We start from the raw sequence: 15,453 nt of genomic DNA, 5'->3' as shown, positions 1-15,453 counted from the left end.
CATAGGAACAAGGATGACGGAAAGAGTTTCAGCAAAGCACGTGGTACATAATTTATCGAAGGAGGATAGACCGGTTACAGCAATAGCTTCACTTGAGCAAGGAGAGTGGGAAAGGGCAGAGAAGAAGGTTCCTAGTGGCACATCAACAGGACCAGATGGTATCCCGATTATGTTGATAAAGAATTTAGGACCAAAATCCAAGCAAACATTAATACAGTTAGTGAACAAAATGATAGTGGATGAGAAAGTCCCCGATGAATGGCGATTAAGTAGAATGAACATGATATATAAGGGAAAGGGGGACAAAGCAGACGTAAGTGACTATCGCCCCATAACAGTGACATCTGTGGTTTACAGGGCGGTGATGCAAATTATAAAGGATAGACTGCAGGCTTGGGTGGAGAACGAGGGGGTGTTAGGGGAACTACAGAATGGGTTCCGGAAACAAAGGAGGTTGGAGGACAATCTATTTTCATTGACACAGTGTATAGAAATTGCGGAAAAGGAACATAGGCCCTTATTGCTAGCATTTCTGGATATTAGGGGAGCCTATGACAACGTTACTCAGGAGAATTTGTGGGACATATTGGGCACATTGGATGTGGAAAATGGAGTAATTAATCTTTTAAAAGATATATATAGAGGTAACAGAGTGCTCATAAAATGAGAAAAAAATGTATCTGGGCCTGTAGAGATACAGCGGGGGCTTAGACAAGGATGTCCTCTGTCCCCTTTGTTGGTCATGTTGTACCTGCAAGGTTTGGAGGCCAAGCTAGAGGGGAGCGGACTAGGCTTCAACCTATCTTTTTTCAAGCAAGGGGAATTGATTAAACAGACATTACCCGGACTAATATACGCGGACGATATAGTGATAATGGCTGACAACAAGGAAGACCTGCAGAAGTTGTTAGACATATGCAGTACAGAGGGAGATAGATTAGGCTTCAAGTATAGTAAGGAAAAATCTGCAGTCATGATATTTAATGAAGAGGGCGGCGATCATAGAATACAGGAGTTCGTGCTAAATGTAGTGAATGAGTACAAGTATCTTGGGGTGTGGATAAATAACAGTGTTGAGTATCTGACAGAGCATGAAAAATATGTAATGAATAAAGCTAGTAGGAATGCAGCTGTCATGAAAAATAGGGCACTGTGGAATTACAATAGGTATGAGGTGGTAAGAGGGATCTGGAAAGGGGTGATGGTCTCTAGCCTGACCTTCGGGAATGCGGTCCTGTGTATGAGGCCAGATGTTCAAGCAAGGCTGGAAATTAGGCAACGGGGAGTAGGGAGGTTAGTTTTGGGAGCACATGGCAATACACCAAATCAGGGGGTACAGGGTGATATGGGATGAACGTCTTTCGAGAGCAAAGAGGCTAGCAAAAGATAGCATTTGAGGAACGATTGAGAAAGATGGAGGAAAAGCGGTGGGCCAGGAAAGTTTTCAGATACCTGTATATAAAGAATGTTGACACGAAATGGAGAAAGCGAGCTAGAAAATTGACAAGCAAATATCTGGACAGCATTAAGGGGGCAAATCAGCAATTATCGGTTAAGAAAAAGGTTAAAGGAACAGAGAGAGCTTTGTGGAAAACAGGGATGCTGACGAAATCGGCACTAGAAACATACCGGACCTTTAAACAGGAAATTGTCGAAGAAAATATCTATGATAATTTTAGGGGAAGTTCTTTGTTGTTTGAGGCCAGGACTGGAGTTTTGCGGACTAAGACGTATAGAGTCAGGTACCAGGAGATAGACACTTTGTGCATTGCGTGCGGAGAGGAGGAGGAAACGGCTGAACACTTGATACTTTTCTGTAAAGGGCTTCACCCTACAGTGGAAGGCAGCGGGGCTGACTTACCCAAGGCATTGGGGTTTAGGGATAGTGAAGGGAAAGTTGATTTTAAGAAGTTAGAAGCAACCAAGCGAAGGTTATCTGATTGGTGGCTAAAAGCAAGACAGGAGTAAAATTTCACAAGACATGGCTAGGTGGCTTATGCCACCGCCCGATGTAAAGGGTTCAGCCGCATACATCCATCCATCCATCCATCCATCCATCCATCCATCCATCAATCCAGATGGCCGCCTCCATTGTGCTTGCGTTACATTCAAAACATCGCGAATAGTTCGCAAGACGCCAGCATACGAAAGGCAAGTGAACGTTTCAGGTATACCAAGTGAATCAATGCGTGCTATTGTTTTAAATGTGGCACAGAAGTTTCGTAGCTGGCCTTCCGTGATAAGCAAGTGCGTGAGCAACGAGCGCAAGAGCGGAGGAAAGCTTTGCTTTTACTTGCATTATGATTAAGTACCAGCAGGCTGTTTTTGAAATGGTGGAAGATGAGCAGCACAAGAAATACAAGCCTTTGACGGAACTGGTGCTCATTAATTTCAAACGTCAGGTCCGGTGAGTTACACCAAGCATTGGATGTTTCAGTTCTGTGTGTGAATTGAACTGCTGTGAGCCTTTCGTCTTGCCTGCCGCGTCTGCATGCTACTTTGCACTGAACGTTGTGCCAATTAAAGAACTGTTCAGTGAGTCTTTCGCCTTGCCTGTCACGCGTGCCTGCTACTTTGCACTGGAAGTTATGTGGATGTGAATTCCTGGCGTTCAGTTCCGCTTCAATCTATAATAGTGCCACAGCGAAACTGTAGGATCGTTCACCAGTACGCAGCGTGAACGATCACGCCAGGATATCGCGGAGAGTTCGGGATATTGGTAGGCCTGCTAATTTTTAGGTTTAAAAATAAGGCATTTTTTGTTTTCAATACTGCATAGAGCATGGTCTTCGACGGCCAAGTCAAAGGCAGCAAGCCTCACTTAGCCTAACGAGGCCCCACTACCCATGTAATTCTCGCTGGCAAATAAAAGCGAAAAGCGCTACGAACCAAAGTACACAGCTAGGTATCACCTTGCGCTTATGATGTCTGTATACACTTACCGCAGCACCTTTCTGTCTCAGACATTCCTAGATGACATCATGGGCTCAGTCAACATGGTTTTGCAGACATTAATGGGCTGTTTTGGGCTACTGTTTATGAGGTGCCAATATTTAAGTGTATCAATAAGTTCCACTGTCATATTGACACAGGTGATAGAAGAGGAGGACGAAGGGAACTCAGGCGATAGAAGCAGAGGACGAAGAAAATCTTCTTCCTGCTCGTGCTCGCTCTACCGGCTGTGTAGCTCCTTGGTCCTCGAGTGTTTTTGGTGTACTATTCGTTACAAATCTGGTGGAGGCAGTGCTGGGTACGCTTCCAGACCCGCGCAGCCCACCTGTGATCACGGATCTCACCCCGGTCCACCAGCGCCGCGGCCGCCGCCTGCGAGGAGAGTCCCCAGAGTTCGGACCCCTTCCGACAGCCACCAGGACGACACAGCCTCGGACGTCGGAGGAGCCAGCTGCCATGTCAACTGAGAGTAGGGTCCCAGCTCACATCCTGTGCCAGCAGCCACGAACACCCCCGTCTTTTCATGGCGACGTGTTCGAGGACGCCGAGGACTGGCTCCAGACATTTGAGCGTGTCGCCCGTTACAACGGGTGGAGCGATGAGCGGAAGCTCCACAACGTGTATTTCGCTCTCGAAGAGTCGGCGCGGACATGGTTCGAAAACCATGAGGCTTCGTTTCCATCCTGGGAGGCCTTCTGCCGCAACCTGCTCGCCTCTTTTCCAAACGCCGACCGCCGGGAGCGAGCTGAAGCTGCGCTACACTCGCGCAACCAGCGCCCGAACGAGAGTGTCCGCATGTTCTTTGAGGACATGACCCGCCTTTTCAAGCGCGCGGACCCCTCTATGTCGGAAGACAAGAAGCTTCGCCATTTAATGCGTGGTGTCAAGCAGGAGCTATTCGCGGGACTCGTGCGCAGCCCACCGCGCACTGTGGCCGAGTTTCTCAGCGAGGCGGCCACCATGGAGAAGACTACAGCAACGAGCCCGCCAATACAATCGTGACGTCAACGCCTTCGGGCCAGACACCTGTTCTATGCATCTCGGAAGCGCCCCGGACGACTTACGCGAACTCATCCGTTCCGTCGTCCGGGAGGAACTCCAAGCCCTTCGGACGCCTTCTAACATGCCATCCTTCGCGTCGCTAACTGACGTCGTCCGCGACGAGGTGCGCCTCGCAGCTCAACAACAAGCATCTGAGGTACCCCTCCAGCTTGACGCAAGACCCACGTACGCGTCTGTACTCCGTCAAGCTCCGACGTCGGGCTACACCATCAATGCCGCGGCTCCATCAGTGCGGCCACCGGGTCCCCCTCGTGACCCCGCTCTGCCAGCCTACGAGCGGACGCGTAAGAGTCAAGTGTGGCGGGCCCCAGACCGTCGGCCCCTCTGTTATCATTGTCGCGAGGCGGGTCACCTCTATAGGGCGTGCCCGTACCGCCGCGTGGGCCTGCGGGGTTTCGCCCCGGACGACCCCTGCCCTCGCAATGGCGAAAGCCCACTTGAGATAGCCTCTCACCTATTGGAGCGGCAGAATCTCGTCACATCCGGTCGCCGCGGGTCTCGATCACCGTCCCCAATGCGCTACCGTTCTCCAAGTCCCCGCGGAGCACAAAGCTATTCCGGACGCCATTCGCCCAGCCCACGCCGGGAAAACCAATGCTGGCGGCCTCCGGAGGCAAGGCCGCTGCTGTAGGGAAATGTGAAGATCCTCCGCCACCATCACGCCGATACGCCATTTCGCCGGGGGCAGGTAGCGACAGCATCCGACACGCTACCTCCGATTTGTACGTAACAATTGATGGAGTCGACGTCTCCGCCTTACTCGACACCGGTGCCGATTACTCCGTAATGAGCCGTGCCCTCGCCCAAGAATTAAAGAAAGTTTTGACGCGATGGTCTGGGCCGAGCATTCGTACTGCTGGGAGTCACCTGATTACCCCTGCTGGCAAGTGTACTGCAAGGGTCGGCATCCGTGGTTTTCTGTACGTCTGTGAATTCGTGGTATTGTCCGAGTGTTCGAGGGACTTGATCCTGGGCCTCGACTTTCTGCAGACGAACGGCGCTGTCATTGATCTGAACGAAGCCCGGATCACGTTCTCGTCGAAACAGGCCGTGGCGCATACCGACAGAGATCCGGGAATCAACGCTCTGCGTATAGTCGACGATGACGTGATGGTGCCACCACGGTCTAGCGTCCTGGTTCTCGTGAGACATGACTTGTTCCACGATTACGAGGGTATCGCGGATAGCCACCTCCCGCTGCTGCTCGCGAAGGGAATAGCCGTCGCTCGAGGCCTCGTCCAGTTGCATAACGGTTGTACTAGTGTCCTACTCACGAACTTCGCCAACGAGGTTCAGCACCTCGCCAGGGACACGGCTGTTGCCTTACTTCACGAAGTTACTGTGTTGCCGGATTTATGCGCCATCGGGGCCAGCCCTCAAGACGAGGCCGCACCATGCCACGCCCTGCAGACCGTGAAAATCAACCCGGACTTGGCACCTGAGCAGAAGAATCTTCTGTCTGCTCTTCTAGCAGATTTTGCAGATTGCTTCGCCACCAGCTCCAGGGTCGGTCGTACACCTGTCGCCAAGCATCGCATCATCACAGACGAGGCCACGCCGCCTGTATGCCAGCGCCCATACCGTGTTTCTCCTAAGGAACGCGAAGCCATTAAAACGCAAGTCGATGAAATGCTTGCAGACGATGTTATTCAGCCGTCAACAAGCCCATGGGCGTCGCCCGTGGTCCTCGTCAAAAAGAAAGACGGCACCTTGAGATTCTGTGTTGATTACCGGAAACTAAACAACGTGACCAAAAAGGACGTTTATCCGCTTCTCAGGATTGACGATGCCCTCGACCGATTACGTGACGCCAGGTTCTTCTCCTCATTAGATCTCAAAAGCGGATACTGGCAGATAGAGGTGGACCAGAGAGACCGAGAGAAGACGGCTTTCGTGACTCCAGACGGTTTATACGAGTTCAAGGTGCTCCCGTTTGGTCTTTGCTCGGCGCCGGCCACGTTCCAGCGTATGATGGACACCGTTTTATCCGGTTTGAAGTGGCAGTCTTGCTTGGTGTACTTGGACGACGTCGTCATTTTCTCGCCTACCTTCGATCAACACTTGGACCGGCTGCGCATCGTGCTTCGAGCCCTGAAATGCGCGCAACTAACGATCAAGCCCGAGAAATGTCATTTTGGTTTCACGGAACTTCGCTTCCTTGGCCATGTCAGCACACAAGGCGTTCTCCCGGACCCCGACAAGACTGCTGCCGTCTCCAGTTTTCCGCGCGCAACCGACAAGAAGGCACTTCGACGTTTTCTGGGCCTCTGTTCTTACTACCGACGCTTTGTGCCCGATTTCTCCAGAATAGCTGACCCGTTGACAGCACTGACTAGAGACGGAATACCCTTTCTGTGGGGAAGCGACCAAGAAGAAGCTTTTCAGGAGCTCCGCAACCGCCTACACAGCCCCCCGATACTCGCCCATTTCGATGAAGACGCCCCCACCGACATACACACCGATGCCAGCAATGTTGGCCTTGGGGCGGTACTTATCCAGTGGCAGGACGGCGTGGAACGCGTTATCGCTTACGCGAGCCGAACACTTTCGCGATCGGAGGCGAACTATTCGACGACAGAGAAAGAATGCCTTGCGGTGATCTGGGCCATCAGCAAGTTTCGTCCATACCTGTACGGACGACCCTCCCGTGTTGTCAGCGACCGTCACTCGTTATGCTGGCTGGCAAGCCTTAAAGATCCGTCCGGCCGGTTGGCTAGGTGGAGCCTCCGTTTGCAAGAGTACGACGTGACTGTCGTTTACAAGTCGGGCCGGCAGCACCAAGATGCGGATTGCTTATCACGCGCGCCCGTGGACCACGCTCCGCAAGAAATCACCGAAGATCTTCCTTTCATTTGTGCTCTTAGCCCATCCCATGTGGCTCAGCTTCAACGAACGGACCCGGAGCTAGCGCCGCTCATCGAGCACCTGGAAGGTCACAGTTGTCGGGTTCCGCGTGTTTTTCGTCGTGGCCTGCAATCCTTCACCATGCGAAATGGCGTTCTCTACAAGCGCAACTTTGGAAAGTCCACCGGAACATTTTTACTCGTGGTGCCCACCCAGTTACGACCTGACATCTTGAGCGCTTGTCACGACGAGCCGTCCGCCGGCCACTTGGGAGTCAGTCGCACGCTGTCAAGGATTCGGGAGAAGTACTATTGGCCCAAATTACTTCCATCAGTGCAGACCTACGTGCGAACCTGCCGCGACTGCCAACGCCGGAAGTCTCCACCCATGAAACCAGCCGGATTTCTTCAGCCAATAGCGCCACCGAAGATCCCTTTTCAACAAGTTGGAATGGATCTCATTGGCCCCTTCCCGAAGTCATCCACTGGAAAACGGTGGATCGCTGTTGCGACGGACTACTTGACACGTTATGCTGAGACCACGTCGCTTGCGAGCGGAACTGCTGCCGAAGTAGCCGAGTTTTTTGTGCACAGCATCGTCCTGCGTCATGGCGCCCCTGCGGTCATTATTACTGACCGTGGGGCAGCTTTCACAGCCCGCCTAACCCAGGCTGTGCTGAAACTGACGCACACCAGCCATAGACGTGCGACGGCGTACCACCCGCAGACCAATGGCTTGGTGGAACGGCTCAACAGAACTCTGGCCGACATGCTTCATGTACGTGGATATAGAGCATAAAACCTCGGACCAAATTCTGCCATACGCTACATTCGCTTACAAGACGGCACTGCAGGAGACAACGCGGCTCACTCCCTTCCAGCTTGTCTTCGGCCGTCGAGTTACTACTACGCTGGATGCTATGCTGCCTGTTGACCCCCACTGCGAGAGTGACCCTGACCTCGACATCGCCACTTTTGTGCAGCGTGCGGAAGAAGCGCGGCAACTGGCAAGGCAGCGCATACACCGTCAACAGCAACTAGACGCTGGCCGCTACAACCAGGGACGGCGCTTCGTTGCCTACGAGCCAGGCGACTATGTGTGGATTTGGACGCCCGTTCGTCACCGCGGGCTGTCTGAAAAATTACTCCGTCGATACTTCGGCCCATACCGTGTCCTCCGCCGCATTAGCGACGTCACCTACGAAGTTCAACCCGCCACCCAAGCCAGCTCATCCCACAGACGCAAGCTTACCGACGTTGTGCACGTCGTTCGTATGAAGCCGTACCACGACCGACCACCCGATTGAACTTGAGGCTGACCGCTGTGCCCTGTTCTATGTTGTGATCCTCGTGCCTCACCCTAGCACGCTCGCTTTCTGCTCGTCACTCTAGCGCACGATGGCCGCATCGGGGCGATGCTGCAGGGGAGGGAGCAATGACACAGGTGATAGAAGAGGAGGACGAAGGGAACTCAGGCGATAGAAGCAGAGGACGAAGAAAATCTTCTTCCTGCTCGTGCTCGCTCTACCGGCTGTGTAGCTCCTTGGTCCCCGAGTGTTGTTGGTGTACTATTCGTTACAATATCGACTGCACAGTGAAGTTTTCACTCTTTCACGCATTGCTATGCGTGGGGATCACATACGTTGTCATTTGAAAAATGCACAGCAATTACAACTGTGCTAATACAACCATGGGTGTTTCCACCACCTTCCAACGCGTAATCTGGGACTTGTTTATTGGTTAGACCGCAAAAGGATCGGGGCTGATGTTGCTTGTACTGCCTCGCCATTTAATTCCTCATGCATTGAACTTCTATGCTGTAACTGTGCTATAAATTGCTGTGCACCTAGCCAAAGCAATCGTTGCCTTCCCCGGCCGCCGCAGTGGCTGAGTGGTTATGGCGCTCAGCTGCTGGCCCCAAAGACGCGGGTTCAACCCCGGCGGTCGAATTTCGATGGAGGCGAAATTCTGGAGGTCCATGTGCTATGCGATGTCAGTGCACGTAAATAGGAGTATTTCGTGAGGAGGGCATATACAGAAGGCGAAGGACAGAAAAAAACCGGCATACATGTAGGACATCACTTTTTTAGAGAGAAGCTCTTGAGTGCATGTTCCTGCATTCAGCGTCTTTGGCACAGTCTGCATAACTGATTGCCCAATCCTCCACCCTTGGCATGGCAGGTAGTAGCAGAGCAAAACGCCACCTGCCAGGGAGAGAGTGGAGGAATGGGCAACCGGAAGGTGGCTAGCAGCATAACACGTCGCCTGCCAGCAGTGGCAAGTGGCGTTTGAAGAGCTGCACTCAAATTTCACATTACCCACTATTGCAATCTTATGTCCATATTTTTTTTCAAACTTGTGAACCTTCAACATAAATGGAGTACACAATACGCAAGTGTGTAGGGAAAGAAGTTACAGAACTGCACATGGCACAGAAAACCATATGTAGTACAATATAAGGCTTTGGAGAATAGTACACAAGACATAGTTCTGCTGTTTATAGGAACATTTAAAACATGACTAACAGTACAAAACAGCGCATAATAAACCAAGAAAAGCATAGCAGCACTTTAAGACTGCAGGGTCATGAATCGGTGTGATCAGAAATATCATTCCAGCAACTTATGGCTTGCAGGAGGTCAGTCAAATTAACAGCTGTTGTTCGATTAAGTAAGTGCCTAAAGCCGCGGTCTTTATAAAGACGACGGGATGCACAATGTGGTTCAGCTAGGGGAAGGTTAGTACGATGCATGACAAAGTAGGATGCCGTTTTGCCATGCAAGCAAGACTGCAGCTGTTCCACTCAGGTATGTGATTGTGTGCAGAGAAGTAGAGTCAAGGGAAGGGGCCGTTGCATCTTTTAAACAAAGCTAATCTTCCTCTGTAATGGCAGATGTTCCTGGTGTTGAAGCTGTGTGGTGCAAGCTGCATCTGCAAGAATGTCTCTTACGTGTGGATACCATCTACACAATTTAGAATTTTGGAGGAACATATCTTGGCTCTAATATATGCTCAAGCTCGTTTGGAAGTAAAATTATCATGGCTGGTGACCTGAACCTTGCTGGTATAAACTGGAACACACTGAATACCGGAAGTAGAGAAACAAATTGCGTATAAGATTTTATGTTCACCTTTAGCCTCAAACAGCGTAATGAGTTAATTCTCATATATACAGAAGGTCATTCTCTACATTCATAGATCCCTGGGAGTCGTCATACCGCTCCTGGCGCAGTGGTGCAGCGGTGCGCCACTGCCCTGCGATGGCAGGTTCCCCCAGTGATGGGCCTTCTGCGGCCCCACTTGCTCTTCCCGAGCGACCAATCATTCATTTAACTGCCACCTGCCACGGTGGGCAGTGTGCTCACTATCCAATGGGCAGGTTGTAATGACATTGCATGGTCACGTGGCCCACCTACCTCCTAGGTTGCTATGTAGGGACCACCTGCTAGAGCCATGCCTGTTTTTTTTTGCTCACAATGCGGACACCAGATGTTCTGGAGAAGGGGGCCATTAACGCTATCACTTTAATACAAAGGTAGATAGCAGTAGACAGTCATGTTCATTTGAGTGCATTGTTTGCACAAAAGGTAGAGAAAAATGAAAGGGTCAAGACTATAGCTGGAGGTAACATTTCAGACTGGCTTCAAATTTATCATGATCAATGGCACATGCAATGTTACCAGGCAGCTGATTCCATTGACGAATGGGGTGGAAGAGAGGTGAATGAAAAAAGAAATTAGATTCAGGAAAGGTACATTCCTCTTTCAGTTGATCAATGCAGGTAAAAACATGACAGGTCAGCGTGATATGGCACCTAGCAAAGGAAGAATGACTATGCTATTATTTGTGGAAAAAGGACAGAATGCAAAATATTAGCCGTCTTTCGAGCAGAGGCAAGTTCAGATATTTGTTTCATTTCTTTTACACTCAGTAATTCTTAGATATAAATTGGGCAGGCTCATTCTGCAGGCTCCTGTTTTGTTACTAAGTATCCGTGATGTCTGTTCCAAATCAAGCAGGTATATTCCACTTCGAGCACACTAATGAATTGTATGTTAAAAGCATTGTGTCTGGGTTTACTAAACAAAGGTTGCATGTAAGGAATCCAGATACTTTCGATGGCTTGTTTAAGGGGTCATGGTACCATTTTTCAGATCCAAATTGTTTATTGCATGTTGTTTGCTAAGCATCTCTGAACAAGTAGGCAATATATGAGCTGATTTGGTGCAGCAAATAATTATTTTTTTAAAGTTACCCTGAATCATGCAATAGTCGGGTAACACTGTCGTACCCTCGATCTGTGATGACAAACCAATGGTCGCCTGAACTGCGCATAGTGAGGGTAGGGCAGTGGGTTGCATACTTTTCAGGCTAGGGGTGTGGAGGGGCGATGCTGGCGAGAGAATGAGGAGCCCACACCCCACAACAGGGGGACAAAGGCAACAAAGGCCTGCGTCCTTCTGTCTTATGCCTAGCTTCTGCCGGATCTTGGAGACTTCACCACAGTGTGCCACGGCAGGACTTGAGTAGGTGCGTGTTGTGCTCCACACCGACCGTGCACGGCAGTTTTGGAGTTGATAGTGCTATCGACTTATGACAACACTCAGGCTGCATCAATATGGCCGTCACTGCTAGAGGGGAGGGGCTTAGAGCCGATCACTTCTAATTGCAATTTCTAGCTGAAATGTGCGCGTAGGACCGTACGCCTTTTTTTTACGTATAGGCAATAATTCCGCAGCTAGTGGCTCTAACGTAAAATCATTTGTTGGTAGAACATGTCACGACCCTTTTAATAACCGCGTCTATTTGACTGTTCCAAGAAAGGTCCGATGTTATGTGAACCCCTAAATACTTGATGATGGTTACTGATTCTATGGGACCATTGTTCAGAGTGTAATGGCATGTTACAGGGCTATATTGCAAAATCGACGGGCGTCAAAATCAGACGCATGCACAGCTTTTAAATTTCAGAACCTGCGTCAGGCCTCGAGATATTGAACATGAGAATAGGTTCTGAGAACTCAATTGGCTTTTGCCACATCGCTATTGAAAATGGGCGGCTTTAGAACATAAGTGATGTAGGCGCAATTCCTGTAACAATGCCACGTGCAATGCCTTTATGAACATGTAGTACGGGAAAGGCAATTTTTGCGAGTTGCCAAATGGATGTTTTCTGTGGTCTATATCACAAATTACGACACTGTTTTAGAAGTGTTTTAAACAGAATTTGCCTGCTATGTTGAAGGTCTTCAATTTGTCAGTATAATCTTGTGCTCTGAAAACAAGAAGTTAAAAAGTTCAGTTTATATCCGTTAATCATTTCGTTGTTTTAATATGTACGTAATATCCGCCTTGCTGTATAATCAACCTGCATAGATGTACGTGCCTTTCGTAGCTTCTCAAATAAAAATCCGTTTTCAATAATTTGAAACATCATGTTGTGTGTATGCATATATAAGCACATGTGTGTAGAAAAAGTTTCTACAAAAATACCCGGTGCAGTCATTTCATCCGTTTGCACGATGAGGTGTTCCTGTTTCTTCAAACACTTCTGTCGCCATTTAGGCCTCAAAATAAGAATAAGGTGGCCACTAACTCACTACAACATGGCAGAGTTTCTCTTCTGTGTGTTGCAACAAAGAGAGTTCAAATAAAGGTAAAAGAATAACTGCAGAACTGCTTGCTGGTCATCAAAATGAGAGCACAATACTATATCTGCAAGAAACACACCTGTGCATATGTGCTCCATTCACACCTGTAATGCAGGGTTGCAGTGTGCAGAAGTATTCTTGTGAAGCGATCATGTGGTTGCCAAGCACGATTCTGTACTCACAATAATCCCATCGAGTTGTACGGGAGCAACTTTATGAAAACAGGCGACAGAATACTTGATGCTGTTGGTCCTGCGGGAAGGCATGTTTGCTGTCTACATGAATTACCGGCTCGCAATTCTCCCTGGGCTTGTGTTTTCATTAAGTTTACACTAACACTTCTCAGCCGAAATCAGTGAAAAGCGCAGCCGAACTGGAAATTGGGGTACTGTGCTGCTAAGGAAACAGAATTGTGCTCCTGTCTTCTCTGTCCTATTTTGGACATCCAAACCTGTATTTGTGCAAATAAATAATTCAACAAAAATACGTGGTCATATCTTCCTTTATTTGATACTACCAAAAATAGGTTCCTGACAGGGAGGTCCTGGCAAGGCAGTCATGTTGTAATCACTCTGCAAAGAAGCGACTATCATGTATTCGGCACAGATAGCACAATGAAACCACAGTTGGGTTAAAATAAAACAGTGTATGCAGAAATGTATAATATATCCACAGAAAGGGAAAAACATGAAGCAGTAATATCACATAGCGACTACAAAACACCATGCTAGACCAAGTATACAGCCACAAAATTACCATAGCCAAAAGGAGAAAAGAATAGAAAGGTAAAACACAATAAAACAGCAGGAAGAAGTTTTGGAATCCTCTGAAACAAGACGGAAACCAACATGCAAAGAAAAAACAAGGCTGTAAAAAGTTTTAATCGGTACCAAGACAATTAAAAAACACGAACTGGTTTGACTGAGGCATTCGTTCGTGCCAGAGCCATACCTTGGTTGCCTACAGGGTACCCCTGAATATGCAAATGGAAGAAAAATGTGCTTATAAAAAGGAACAACTCTAAGTGAAAAGAAGCTTGGAGATGGAGAAAAAGCAATATGTGATGCCAGGCATCACACATCCGGTTATTACGCAGTTACCGCAAGCTACAGAATTATCCAAAACTGTTCTGCACATAGATGAAGCAAAAGAAACGAAGCATACATTTAGGGCATTTGCAAAAGTAGTGAGAAATTCCCTCAGTCCGACTTCCACTGAGGCAAAAAGGGAAAGCATTGTTTTTTTTTGTGTTAGGTGTGACGGACCCACCACCACCCGCAGACATGAGAACTGTCTGCGTCGTCACATCATATTACACCTGTTCACACCATGCAAGTGGCAACAGCACTAGCAACACCTCTCTCGCATCACATCCTGGCCTGTTTGTGCCACTTCCCTAGACTATGAATACATTAAGACCTTTTTGATATGTTGCCAGTTGATAGCTCTCAAAATCGCGAACAGCAGAAATGTCTCCTCCTAGAATTACAAATACAACATGCGACACGTTTCCCCAGCTGCCAAAGTTACAATTCTGACGAATTCTGGTTCGTATAATGTTTAATGACTAACCGTAGGTGCGCAAACGTTTAAACGAGCCAAACATGGCAGCACGCAACATGAAAAACTAGGATGCAGCAGCAGTCACTTACTGCGGTGTGGTGTGTGCGATGTTGGCACATGCCATAAAAACCCTAGGCGGTCTAAACTAATCCGAAGCCCTCCAATACGGCGTCCCTCGCAACCCATGTGTCAATTCACGACTTTAAACTGCTTTGATTCAATTACTGCTACGATGCGCTTACATACGAGCGGCCGAAGCGCGGAGAAGGCATCATGAAAAGCAAGGCACTCACTAAGACAGTCAGCTGCCACATCGCTTCCTTGCACTGCACAAGTTCAAGGAGGGCGAAGCATTTGAAGGTGACCAGGAAGAGATTTTGGCTGCTTTTACTACTGACAGACCAAATGCCTAGCGAATTTCGTTCCGCACTTGAAACAATGCACATGTGGACTGATTTCTGCGAGCTCGAGAAGCCATTGAAAGCTTATGCAAAGAAACGCCAGTCGACATTTGAGCTGTCAGCTGCCAAAGCGCTTTTCTGCACTGCAAACGTGCAAGGGGGTGAAGCATCTGAGGATGACCGGAAAGAGATTCCTTGGCTGGTTTTACTATCGACAGACCGGATGTCATCAAATATTCGCCTGGATAATGTGGATAACCACCCGCAGACATGAGAAATGTCTGCGTCGTCACAGCATATTACAACTGTTCACACCATGCAAGTGGCACAAGCACTAGCAGCACCTCTCGCATCACATCATGGCATTCATGCCACACAAGAGCAACTTGAGCACAAGTGGCGCCAGCACTCGGGGCACTCTCACTCACGTACCACCCAGGCGAGTTAATGCCACTTGGCTGCAGACCACAACTGTACACACCGAGCACACCACTGGAAAGCAGGACCACCACTGTAAGCAACTTTTACACTGTAGAGCCCACTATTGCTTTTTCACAAGGCACAGACAGACACTGCTGGGACAGGACAGACTTTTCAAACTAAAAACTCTAAATGGCTGTCGCCCATTCACACTGCAGCATTCATGGCACACAAAAGCAGCTTGAGCACAAGTGGCACAAGCACTGGGGGCACCTCTCTCTGGTGTACCACCCAGGCCAGTTAGTGCCACTGCCTACATAATATCACAGGTAAGCACGCTCACTCACGAGTGCACTCGTATCGCATGCATGTGACACAAGTGTGATAACGTGAGTGTGAGTGGGTGGTCGCGTGTGTGAGCCAGTCGCTGTCAGTACGTGTGGTCATGAGTGTGAGTGCGATTGAGTGGATGTGAGTGAGAGCGTGACTGAGCTGCCTTCCATGACGATGAGGTGTGCATAATATAAGGACAGTTACACGCCTAACTTTTTAAAAGGCCCC

The sequence above is a fragment of the Amblyomma americanum genome, chromosome 1 (genome assembly GCF_052857255.1).
Source record: "Amblyomma americanum isolate KBUSLIRL-KWMA chromosome 1, ASM5285725v1, whole genome shotgun sequence".
Classification (NCBI taxonomy): domain Eukaryota; kingdom Metazoa; phylum Arthropoda; class Arachnida; order Ixodida; family Ixodidae; genus Amblyomma; species Amblyomma americanum.
Note: the sequence above shows the minus strand (reverse complement) of the source record.